The 12,711-nt window shown below is 39.2% G+C and overlaps 1 pseudogene; it reads left to right on the forward strand.

Annotated features, from left to right (window-relative positions):
* Nucleotides 1–2,152: 2,152 nt before the first annotated feature.
* LOC136289284 (myosin regulatory light chain 2, smooth muscle minor isoform-like) lies at nucleotides 2,153–7,083 on the forward strand (annotated as a pseudogene).
* The last annotated feature ends 5,628 nt before the right edge of the window (nucleotides 7,084–12,711 follow it).

A 12,711-nucleotide genomic window follows, 5' to 3' on the forward strand; every position in this document is an offset into this window, starting at 1 on the left:
CTAGGGTTTGGTTTTTGCTAGTCTACTTTGATAAAGTGTAATCTGTTCTTTATTGAGCCTTGACACAGATCTGCTGGAAAGCACCTTGCACTTTCCTGTTGCCACCCAGATTGTGATGGATGTGTGACTGTATGTGATGCTGTAATTGAGTACATGGACAGAACTTGGAATTTAGCTTTAAGGTTGACTTTTGAGTTTGATGCTCTATCTTAGTTCATGTAGAGATTTTCTTGGCTATGGGTTTGGGGATTTATTGTGTGGTAGTTTGATTTTTTTTTTCAATGATAGATTTTGCAATTACTGCAATATTCACCATTTTGAAACATGGGAGTGTTTTCTAAAGCATAACTTCTGGTCACTGCCTCTGAACAGGTCCAGCTTGTACCACTGTTAGTGGGCTGTCAATTTTCACAGCTTATTGCTTGGCTCAAAATTCTTAGTTGCGTGGGTTTTTGTTTTTTTTTTCTCCAAGGGTTTATCACCCTCCCAGAGGAAGGGACCACAAGATGACGGTCTGTGCTTCTGTGGTTTGATATCCACTGTGACTGAACAAATGACAATACAGGCAGCACAAAGCAGCACACTGCTGCTACTACCTATTCATTATTTTTTAATATGTGAAAATCTTCCTCAAGAAGTGTGACTTTTTAGAATTACTTTATGATGTGTCTCACAGATAAGGTCTTACATTTGAAGTTTCTTGGACAGCTTCCAAAAGAGGGCCCAGACCATTCAGTGCAGCAGAGTATTAAACAACAGGGACTAAACTTGTGTGTCTACTGAAATTCTATTTGCAGCCTATACTAACCCTATTTCAATTACAAAAACGTTGGCTTAGGTGTGGGTCTTTTTGTTGGATAACACAAAGTGCAAACACTTTTGGAACTTTTAAATAATAAATTGATCTCTTTGGCTAACTGGATTGATGGCTTTTGTTTTCCGAACATTTTCCAAAATGTACCACCCTCTTTCTAACAGAGATTCCCAGAGCTGAGTCCAGTGTACCAGGCATAGCTGCACCAAACCTGTGCTGAGGGCACAGCAGTCCTGTGAGAGCTGATGTTTCTCTGTAGCTAGGCTGACAGCTCTTTTGGACTGGAGGAGTTCCCAAGCCTGGTTCAGAGAAACTTAGAAAATAGTAATGCAAGCATTGGCAGTATTTTCATTTTTTTCTGGTAAAATACACTGATAGGTCAATCTTATCAACAAAATTTGAAAGAATGTGCTGACAGTGTGCTTTTGTTACGTCCTCTTGCTTAGGATTGAATTGCAGGTAGTGGCTTGCTGGGAGCACTGCCTTTGCAGCACTGATGCCTTTTCACTGATCCTGAAATGACAAGCCAGACAGAGTTAGGTGATAAAAAGGGATTACCTTTATAAGGATCCTTACGGTGCACAGCACGCTGGTGGAAAAAACGCTGAGCATGCATACTGTAACAAGTGGATGCAATTTTATATGTTCAGGAAATTAGCATAACTGACAAGAATCCCCAGTTAGAGACAGAGGTGATGAGGTAATTCCCCACTGGTTCTACCCTTTTCTGAACCACCCCCCTTTAGATAGGAACTAAACTTTGTTTATGAAAAAGTTGGGAAGCCGTTTTGACCCAGGTTCCCAAAGAATCTAACCTTGGACCCCCAGGCCTTGGAGCCACTGGGGAATGTATTTTGTGTTTCTAATAGAGCAGGTAAAATGCTAGCTGTGAACACAATAATAGGCTACAGAGCTGCAAATATATACGTAAAGAATATGCAGATATATGAAAGTAAAAAAGGCAAAAATCAATTTGGTCGGCATCAGCAAGTGCAGAGTAAACTTCTTTGTTTACTTTGAATGAGCCATATCCTGAAAACTGCTGAAACTATTATTCCAGAGAAGAGTTATTAAAATACAGTGTTTGGCTTTATTTTGAGTAGTGGAACTTGTAATCAATAATCCAGAGTTAAATGAGAGCTTGCCTGAGGGTTTTTACAGCGGTAAGAAAACCATCAAAGTTATGCGCAACCCTTGGCTGCAGCTTGAATGCAAACTACCTTTGTTGTCAGCTGTCAACATAAATATCTGGAAGTCAGGAGTTGAGGTTTGTTTGTTGCTGTGTTGTGGGGGCCAGACATCTCGGGTGGCTTGTGGTTAGTGCCCTGAAGAGAACGTCTGCGTTGCTGAGCGATGCGCAGTTGCATTTCACGGGCTATTTTTAGTTCGGGACATAATGGTTTGTTTTGTACGTCAGAAGAACGTTGTAGATGCACATAGTATTTAAAAGTGTCGAATTAGCAGGGGAAATCAGTAGCTGTCTGTGTGGACAGACTGAGAAGGACGTAACCATGGAATTTCCTTTTATGATCCAGATGCTTGGTACCCCCTGTCAGGTATCTAATACAAAGCAAGGTAAAATGTCTTTCCTTTTAGTTAAAGAAAAGAACAAAATAACTGCTTTTTGCCTGCTTATTGGGTTGACTGTATAAGGGAGTTACTCTGCTTAATTTTACTCCCTTTTTTTTAAAGGATGAATCCCAGTTAGTGACTTCAGTCTTGCTTTTCAGGAGTCTAAGAGAAAATATTCTATCTTTGAGCAAACTATCTGAGAAACAGTTAGAACTGTGCTATGACTGTGATTAGCGTTGCATTTCTGACCAGATAATTTGTTTCTAAGTTATAAAACTAATACTTAGTGTAAATTTCAGAGTATTGATATTCTTGCAATTACGGGTAAAACTTAAATTTTTCTTCTTTCAGGAGACACTTGCTATAGGTGCTTTCTGTAAAATTCAGAGTCAAGGATGGAAGGAATCTGGTTTGCATAACACTTCGTTTGAGCATTATGAAGGATTATAGCAGTATGAATTACACTTTAGTTTTAGCTAATGCAAGCAGAAGTTATGAGACTTTTGGAAATAACATTTAAAAGGATCTAACTTTGGATCCAAAAGCAGTCTTGAGGGCTTTGTGTTTGCCTTTCAGCAAATGACTCAGCTTTTTGAGTTTCTGCTGTCATACATTTAGTTGGAACACTACATGTAACTTCCCAGATAAGGAGATGCAGTTAACTTAAATGTCTCACTTCTACCCTGAATGTATTAGTGTTATAATATATAATAATCTACCATGTTTTATTTCTTCATTTGACAGCTTAAAGGAAAACAATGACATTGGTATACCTGTGGTAATGTGGAAGTTTATAAAAATATATTAATGTTTCTAAGGGTTGGTAGTTTAAAAGAAACAGTCTTCACATTTTTGGAGCTATTATGCCTTTAATTAATTTTAAAAAGAGTATGCTGGCATTTGCGTGTGTTGTATAGTAGTTCCAGTGTGTAAGGGAATACCACTGTAGACCTTTTGAGCCATGTCAGTGCCCTCTCTCTCTCAATGACAGCTAGTCTAACAAATGCTATTCAGAGCCTAAAATACAGTTTTTTCCCCTCCAAAATGCTAGTTTACCATACTGTCTGATCTATTTAACCTCTGTGCTAGTTTAGCAGCACATATCCTTCTATGTCAACAGGGCCTCCCAGATTCCCAAATATGTCGTCATCTTAATTTGTGGAAGATGCAGGTGGAGTATTGAATCAGCAATATAAGCACTGTGAGAATTTCCTTTCAAGACCTATGATTTGACCTGGGTTTTTTGATGTAGCCTGCTATTGGCCTACAGTGCTGGTCCCTGAATCCTCAAATGCTTTATGCTTTAATAGCAAGTGAAGTCTGAAAGAAAATGGAGCAGGAGATACTGAAATAAATGTGTGCTTTGGGGCATATGCCAATAACATGAAACTTGATGTCCTACTCATCCTTCACCCAAGGACTTGCAATGTGATTTAATAAGGCTAAATCTTGGATATATTTCTGTCTCCTTAGAACCAACAGCCACCATGTCTAGCAAAAGGGCAAAGACAAAGACCACCAAGAAGCGCCCTCAGCGCGCCACTTCCAATGTATTTGCCATGTTTGATCAGTCGCAGATCCAGGAATTCAAGGAAGCCTTCAACATGATCGACCAGAACAGGGATGGCTTCATTGACAAGGAGGACTTGCACGACATGCTCGCCTCCCTTGGTAATGTCCCTGTGCTGCTCATGCTTGCCAGGCCAATTTGTGCTGCAAAAATCAAAATACTGAGTTTGGGATATGAGAGGTGTGGTGTCTCTCAGTTTGTGTTACACTCAGTTTGTATAGACGCTAAGTTTGTGTTGACATTACTTTTTCAGTTTGAAAGCTAAACCAAGTATGAATCCCTTTCTTTGTAGGAAAGAATCCAACGGATGAATACCTGGATGCCATGATGAATGAGGCTCCGGGCCCCATCAACTTCACCATGTTCCTCACCATGTTTGGTGAGAAGTTAAATGGCACCGACCCGGAGGATGTAATCAGGAATGCTTTTGCTTGCTTTGATGAAGAAGCAACAGGTGGGTGAAACAACAGGGTACATGTATTACCTCTACTTACTTCTGTAACAATAAATACTTGTGTTCATAGAAGCGGTGATCAGTTTTTTAACTCTGAAAATTTCAGTTTCTGCAAACTGAAAATTGTGCCTGTATTCTCATGTGCTAAATTTGCCTTTTTTGTCTCTGTCGAAATTTCAAATTTCTGGCAGTTTGTTCTGTTGTCCAAGACAGGAGAAAGTATAAAAGGTGTTGATTGGGAACCAGGGTCTTTAAGTTTTCCTGACTTAAAATTCACCTTTGGGGGCGCTTTTATGAGGGGAATCATCTTTCCGAACCCGTTGTGCTTTTAAGAGCTCATTTTCTGTCAGCAACTTGTATCCACCTTCCCTGTGTTAAGCTGTACCAAAAGGAGAAGAAAATGAATGCAAGAGAATTCTTGTGTAACTCAGAGGAGTGATGATAGAAGCAATCACAAGTTATATAAGCCTACTTGTTTAATAAACCATGCCAAAAATTTATTCTTTGCAACCAGTCTGGTAAATCTGAGTTTTACCACTGATTTAAGGTCAATTTGAAATGTTGTAAACTTTTCCATGTTTCATGCACTTGTTGAACGTTAATAGTCAAGATCCATGACTTTTTTTGGTGGTTTTTCAATAGGAATGCTCAAGGTGAACTGATCCCCTTTGTGACTTTTAAAATACTGAGTTGTTAGAAGTTCTTGGTACTATTGGGAGTATAGCCCTGCTGTTGGGAAGGATGTCCAGTATGAATACTGATAAATCTTTATATTCTTTGGAATAACACAGGCAAAGCATATATGGTCTTTATTTGAAGTAGTGGGACCTTTCAAACTAAGATGCCTGATTTGATTGAATCCTTGTAGATATTTGGCAATTTTAGTAATAGACTTTTATGGCATTGTTGTCATTTGGCAGACAAAAACTCTAGGTATCTTTAATTGATGGCAAGAACTCAAAGAAAGAAATGATCACCCATGTATTAGCAGATAAATGTCAAAATGCTTCTGTGCTCCAGGGTTCATTCAGGAGGACTACCTGCGGGAGCTGCTGACCACCATGGGGGACAGGTTCACTGATGAGGAGGTGGATGAGCTCTACAGAGAGGCCCCCATCGACAAAAAGGGCAATTTCAACTACATCGAATTCACACGCATCCTGAAACATGGAGCAAAAGACAAGGATGACTGAGCAAATCCCTGGATACCTCCAGATAATCTCTACAATTCTGTTTATTTTTACTGGTTTCTTCCGATAGAACTTGTTGCATGCATTTAGCTCCAAAGCTTTTGTCTTTTTCAATATATTTATCTATTCCAGGCCATTTAGGCACATTTGCACCTGTAATCAGACTGGAAGCAGGGAAAATGTTGGGAGGGAAAGGCTACAGGACAAACATTCCCAGGAGTTTTGACAGTCCGGGAAAATAATCTCAATGTTTCTGGTTTAGCTGGATTTTTTACATTTTTGTAATAAATGCCATTTTGAAATAAAGATTGCGATATAGAAAAAATACCTCATAATCTTTTGTGAAGAATGACATTTCTATTACACATTTACAAATGCAAGTGTGTTCATTGTATTTTTCTTGCAGTTGCAAGTCAAGCTAGAAAACTCATTTTCATAGTGTTTTTATTCAGTGTCACAGGGTTCTGAAATTCTCCTAGCAGCATCTGCGGGCATCTTTAAAAATGCTGCTGCAGAAGGCTTTCACCTCAGGTTTTTGAAGTGGGATCTGACTACTGTGTAAGTAGTTAACCAAAGAAATGGTTAGGAAAGACTGTTACAATTGCCTCATGCCTAGCAGAGAACTTCCGATTCTTAAGCAGATACAATGCCCGCTTTTGCTTCCTTTTCATACTAATGGGTTTTCTAGCAGTACTTTCATGTCAAAGTGTGCATTCTTCTTTGCTAAGTAAGGGGGAATTAGGCATATTTTTCCCGTCTGCTGAAGGAAGTTTGTGCAAAGGAATCTGTGCTGGCACTAATTAACAGCAATACATGGCCAGAAAACTTACATAAAGCTTTATTTTTCTACAGCTAATTCATTTGCATGTGAGAATGTGAGTAGAATGTGAGAATTAACTTGGTAAAACCCTATAGGTGCTGAAGCTGCTCTCACTTTTTAAAATATCATACATATTCCTCAGTTATATTGGTAAAATGGCTTTTAACCAGGCACAGTCATTCTGAACTGGTTGTGCTGATGTTGTCTCAAATACAGGGAAAAGAGGATTGTTCTGTTGGTATGACCATGCTCTTCTGTGTGCCTCATCCTCTTGGCTACTGCAAGTTAGAAAACAGGAGAATTTATTTTGCCTATGTATTTATCAATTAAAATAATGACCTCTTATCCAGAAAGCTTGCCCTCAGCTGTATAATGAGACTTAAGACCCCAAGGAGTAGGAATTCAGCACAAAGGATTGTAAAGAATCTGACAGCTTATCCTGTAAGGTGAGTTTGTCTCATTTCATGTGTGATAGCATGAAGGCTTGGTTACTTCATCTTGCTTGTGTTCCCATATGGCAACTCTGGAAGATATTCCGGCTTCAGACTTGTAAATAACTTGACGAAGTATACTCAGTTGGCATACTTGGACTATTTTTTTATTTTTTATTCCAGACTGGTTTTTTCCACTTAACAGGCTTAATTAAAATTGAGTTTTCAACCATTCTTTTCCCAGTTTTGTGTTTTATCTGCTACCAAACTTTGCCTCAGTTTTTCTCCTACCCACATTATGTTCTACACTACTTCAGGTTGCCACAGCTGCTTCTTTTTTTTGAAAGTTTACTTTTTTAACAGTCTTGGTGCTCTTCAGTAATGGCTGCTGAGTTACTTCTCCATGTGACACCTGATGGGTTCTAGGAAGTAGTTTACAAGTATGCATGGAAGTTTTCTCCAGCAGTGCCATGTGACAAAGACAAGAGAGCGGATATTTAGGAAACTGTCTTGTTGAAATGTTGCTATGTAACATTAGGCTGGAAAACAAGTTAAGCTGTCACTTCTTTAGACTGACCTTGTCACCTCTGTGCAATTCAGTACTGTGTGCATACATGCAAGCAGCCTGCTTGAAGGACAAATGTAAGATACCGATTATTTTTTCCCTCTGAGTGTCTAAATGGCATTAAGATTCAGACAGCAGTTTACTTTGTTAGGAACACTGGATTCCTTATTTTCCTGATCCTGTTTTCTCTGTAAATGTTAGGTGCTGGTATGTTAACACTGAGTAAGTGGCAGGTGTGCCAACTGGATTCTTCTTGCTGGAAGCAGTGATTTTAAAATTGTAAATATAAACTACATAAAAAAGAACCTGGTGTCATCCTTGAGAGGAAACTCCACTTCAAAAATATGCTGTACTGCTGCTCTTGCTTTCTGAACAGCCAGCTGAAATGTGAGGTGCAGCTGTTTTGTTCCTTGTCGTCTTGGATGCTCCCTCTGAGTAGGGAGCGAGACAACTGTACGGATGTAAAGACCTACCTGCTCAGGAAGATGTGTTACTGAGAATATCTATGGATGTGTGAATATAATGACAACCTTCCAAGTTCCAGTTTCCCTGGAACTGTAGTTTTTTTTAATTGTTATTTTAACCTGCAAGTGGGCACAAACCCCTTAAATGCTGAGAGGCTACAAGGCCAACAGCCCCAGCCAAGAGACCATATAAGAGCATCAGATGCGTTTTGTAGCTGGGCAGGGAGGAATGTGACAGCTGAGGTTGCGAGCCGAGGGCCGTGGGGATGTGTCATCAATAATTCACTTCCAAAAATAAAAATAACTTTGGTCACTGAAACAGCTTAAAATTCTGATGACTTAGCCTTAGCATTTTGCAGCCAAAATCTTGGAACCTAATCTTTTCTCCCTCGGGGTTCATATAAGAGTCTCCAGGCTCCACACCAGATTAAGCTTATGATGAAAAACTATTTCCCTAGGCTCGTGTACACATTTAATAGTCTTACATCTACAGTGATCTGTAATGCCCTGTGAAGCACTACTGAAAAGGCAGTGCTTTATTTCACATGACCCACTTACCCTGTTCTAAGGCTACAAGCACAGAGGTCAAAATGAAGCCAAAGAGCTACTGAGGCTGCATGAGAAAGCTTCAAAAAGGGCCGTGTTTATGTTGAGTGCTGCCAGGGGATGTTTGCCTGCTACCTTTTCTTCCTCTGTTGCTAGAGATAAAGGTAATACGCAACATTTTATACTTGTTTCTGCTCTTTATTTAAGCAAATAAACCCATCCTTACGGTGCAGTGATCAGATGACTGACACATTTCACAACATGAAGGCAGCTTGTTACACTAGCTCAGCAGCTAGGGGATGTCACAGGGGTGGTGTCCATACACTCCAGAGCAAGGATCCGTTTCACTGCTGACCTAAGGACTATCTTTGGATCGCTTGTTTCTAGGATCCCTGTCGTATCTGGAGAAATGAATGCAGCACAGCGGCCCCATCCTGGCACAGGGCACCAGTGACAGCATGCCTTTGTTTCCTGACACCTGCATTCGATCCAAAAGCTGGAAAATATCTGAAATCTTGTCATCACATTTTCGTCGTGGCCTTTTCTAGCCTAGAGTGTTACTAAACCTATTATTTGGGATGTTCCTGGGGAATTTCAAACAACAGCAAATACAAAGATATTCTGACAATGTAAATCCGAATAATGGGTGAGTAACAATCAAAGTATAGTCAGGGCCATTTTAGATATCAGCAGTTAATCCTCTCTTGGTATTGTTTATGCCCCCATGCTCCTATTTGGGTTTCTTACATAGTTTTTCAAAACCCTATGGTCATTTTTAGATAACTATCTCCTTTGAACAAATGATTTAGGATTACAGTAACTCAGAAACAGTATCACAGAAATTAGGAACAACATAAAGGCAAAAAGAACTCAAGTAAATGCCTCTTGAAATGCAGCGTAAAATTAAGTTATCATTAAATACTGGGAAGTAATACTGGGGGCGGGGGGGAACACCCCACACAGCTTTTTTTTTTTTTTTCTGCTATGAGCAGTAACTCCACAGAGATCACTGTTTTCCCAAACTTCTGATATACTAGATAGAAAACTTCCCATCTTAAAAAAAAAAAAAAAAAAAAAAAAAAAAAGGAAAAGGTGGTACCACATGGCTCTTTTTCCTACTTTTCTCTGCAGCTCATGAGTAAAAATACTGCCAAGGAATGTTTTCAGACCAGAAGTGTGATATTCCCTAGAGACTACAGATAACAGGCCCTGCATCATAGGACTTAAGGGGTCAGGCAGTTTGTATCAATGTAATAAATCTGAGGGAAGATGTTTACATGTTTCTCAGCAGCAGGCACTTAACAGGAGAGCAGGAAATCAAACTGGCCTCCTGGAAAATCCCAAGTGCTTCCTGCATGCAGACTTCTCTGCCATGCAGCTGTGATTCAGTTCCTTGGTAAAGCAGCCTTGCACTTTGGTAAAGCTTGAAAGTCAGTTACAAATACTACAGGATTAGGCAGGTCGAGACTGACTTTGCTGCTGCCACCTCTGCTCCTTTAGGCACCTGTGTTAGTCATTTTACTGTTCTTGTAAATTGCTTAGTTTTGCAAGGTTTATTTAATCCTTTATCCTCACTTTGACTATTTTAGGGTATCACTGAGTACAACCTCACTAAATACTGGACTAGGCTTTGGGTTGTTTTTTAATTATGAATTGGGAGTTAAAAGACAGTGTTTCACAATAATTTCCAGCCTGAGCCAGCCATATTCAAGTGAGTGGGTGTAAATTGAGGCCTCTAAGACCTGTCTTAGTATGTGCTAAAATAGAGCTGGCATCAGACACAAGTTACTTGAACCTTGACTTAGCCTTGTATCTAACAGGCACTGGGTTTTTCCCTCTTTTCAGTTCTTCCTTAATTGTGAACTAACCACAAGTGGTAGTAGCAACTCTAACAACAAGCTCTAACACGAGTGGTAGTGGCAAAATATTCCCACCCCATAAGAAGTATGTTGATTTTGAAACTGCTCCAGCAGCCAACCAAACTTGCACAGGCATCAGCTGATAAGAAAACTGATAACAACTAACTTCTCATGTGAAATACCTGACTAAATATGCTGCTTCTTGTTTTCTGGGTATGTTTTAAAACACTATTTTAGACCTATGGCCAAGCGTTGAGCACATTTCATTTTCTTCTGTATTTGTACATACACATTGTCAGACAGATAAGGAGTCTCCTAAGACAGAAGGAGAGAGCACACGTGTACGTCCTTAGGTTTAGCAGAATTAATTACATTTGTTTGAAAGACTGGGGGTCTTCAGCTCTTCTTACAAAGAATACCTATTGACGCTTATTTTTGCATTTCAGTTCTCCACTTTATGGAATCACAGGGTCTGACAATACTCATTAAAACTAGTGCAAGAAGAGCTGAAAACTTGGCTAGAATTGTTGCAACTTACCAGCCAGGATAAAAAACAAGGGATGGACATACAGCACAAGAGGCAGAACAGTGACTTTGATCATAGAGAACAGGGAACAAAAACCCAGCAGAAATCAATTGCCCAACAGTCAAAGATGTACTTTTTAACACTTAGTTGGGGTTTTTAATTTGTGTTCTTTAGGTATAAAGGACTTTGGATCTGGGAATGCAAGGAGTACCATGTCTGCTGAGTAAAGTCCCTCAACACTCTGTCAAACAGATGTCAGTGCCCATTCATGTAGTCACTGAGTTGCAGTTTAAAATAAATATATTGAAGTTTGTTTTCTCCTGTTTACAACATTTCGTAGACTGACTGCACTTTACGTATGTTCCATTAAACATCTCTGCTTTATCCTTCAACCTGCTGTATCATTGTCATACAATGCTGTAGAGAACTCATGTTCCTGCCTCTTCCTCAGCCATGTACACTGGAAGTTACGAGAATGTCAAAACTCTGCTATTTTTAATTTTCAGTATAGAGAAAGAACATGTGTTTCTTCTATAGGCTCCACAACATTCTCTGAGAGCCTTAATTTTTCATGCTTCAGCATGTACTGTGTGGCAAGGACCACCTGGGAAAGCAGTAACTATTTTTATTCATGAGGTCATTGAATGAAAATGGAATAACCTGCAGTCTGAGGCCCTCCAAGAGACTCAAGTGAAGACACGTGTTCAGAATCGCTTCTTTAACTCATGACTCCTCAAATGTATTTCCCCTTGGATCACAGCACTGGAGATATTTTTTATGCTTTATTATTTCTTGAGGGCATCCAGAAAATCAGTAACTCCATCCCAGTGGTGCTCCAACCTAGAAATGGAAAAAACAACTGCTGGGCTTCCCCATCCCCAGCCTCAAGACTTTTTTGCCAAGACTTTGCTCCCTGCCTCCCACATCCAGAATCCACATCTCTTTGCAGCTGGGGAGCACTGGTCTAGGCAGACTTTTACAGTAAGCCAGTGCAGCCATCCCTGTAACATTCATTAGAGTCATAAAGAAAAATCATATAACACAGACTGATTCTGCTTCATTAAGCAACCAAGTTAATCACAAATATTTGCACTGTCAGCGTAACTCAGCAAAGGTGGGGAAATAGAATCATAGAATTGTTGAAAGTTGGAAAATATTTCTAAGATCATCGAGTTCAACTGTTAATGGAAAGAATTAAATGAAAGGAGGGAACAGGTTTACTGTAAATTGCTCACTGTCTGTAGCAGCCTTAAAACTTAGGTATGAAACATAATTTTGAAAGTTTTTTGACATTTCAAAGAAAACAAACATTTCAATGGCACTGAATCATTGAGTATTTTAGAGAGAAAGGATAGGAACAATTAATCCATTTTCCTTAAAAGGTTTTTTTCTTAAAAAAGACTGACATAAATGAGAAAGAAGGCAGTAATGAAGGAAAGAAGTAGAAAGAAGAAAAAGTTAAGAGCTCAGCATTTTTTTAAACCCTCTTTTCAGAAAGGATCATTTCTGTTCTGAATGCTTGACACACAGCTCTCAGGAAGCACCACACTCACAAAAAAAACCCTTAGTTTTTTTCCCCTTTTCAACATTTATGTCAACAAGTTAAAAAAATATCCTCTGAATATAATAAAAGGCAAAACAAATTCTTCTTTTCCCTTTAAATTTTTTTGTTGCTATGATGAGTGCTGTAATCAAGTAAAATTGAACCATTTCCAAAAGCACTACTTACATTTACATTGAACAGAAAATGGTCTGTCTGTAGGAACTGCTTCTCATTCCACCATGATGCAACAAATTGGAGACAAAAGCTTTAAGAGACAGACACACACTGACACGCAATTTTGTCATTAAGAACTGATCTCATACTGGGCGAGTAATATTAGTGTACCTATCCCCACAT

Source organism: Chamaea fasciata, unplaced genomic scaffold (genome assembly GCF_029207755.1).
Source record: "Chamaea fasciata isolate MVZ Bird 193981 ecotype frontalis unplaced genomic scaffold, bChaFas1.0.hap1 SCAF_1, whole genome shotgun sequence".
NCBI classification, from domain to species: Eukaryota; Metazoa; Chordata; class Aves; order Passeriformes; family Sylviidae; genus Chamaea; species Chamaea fasciata.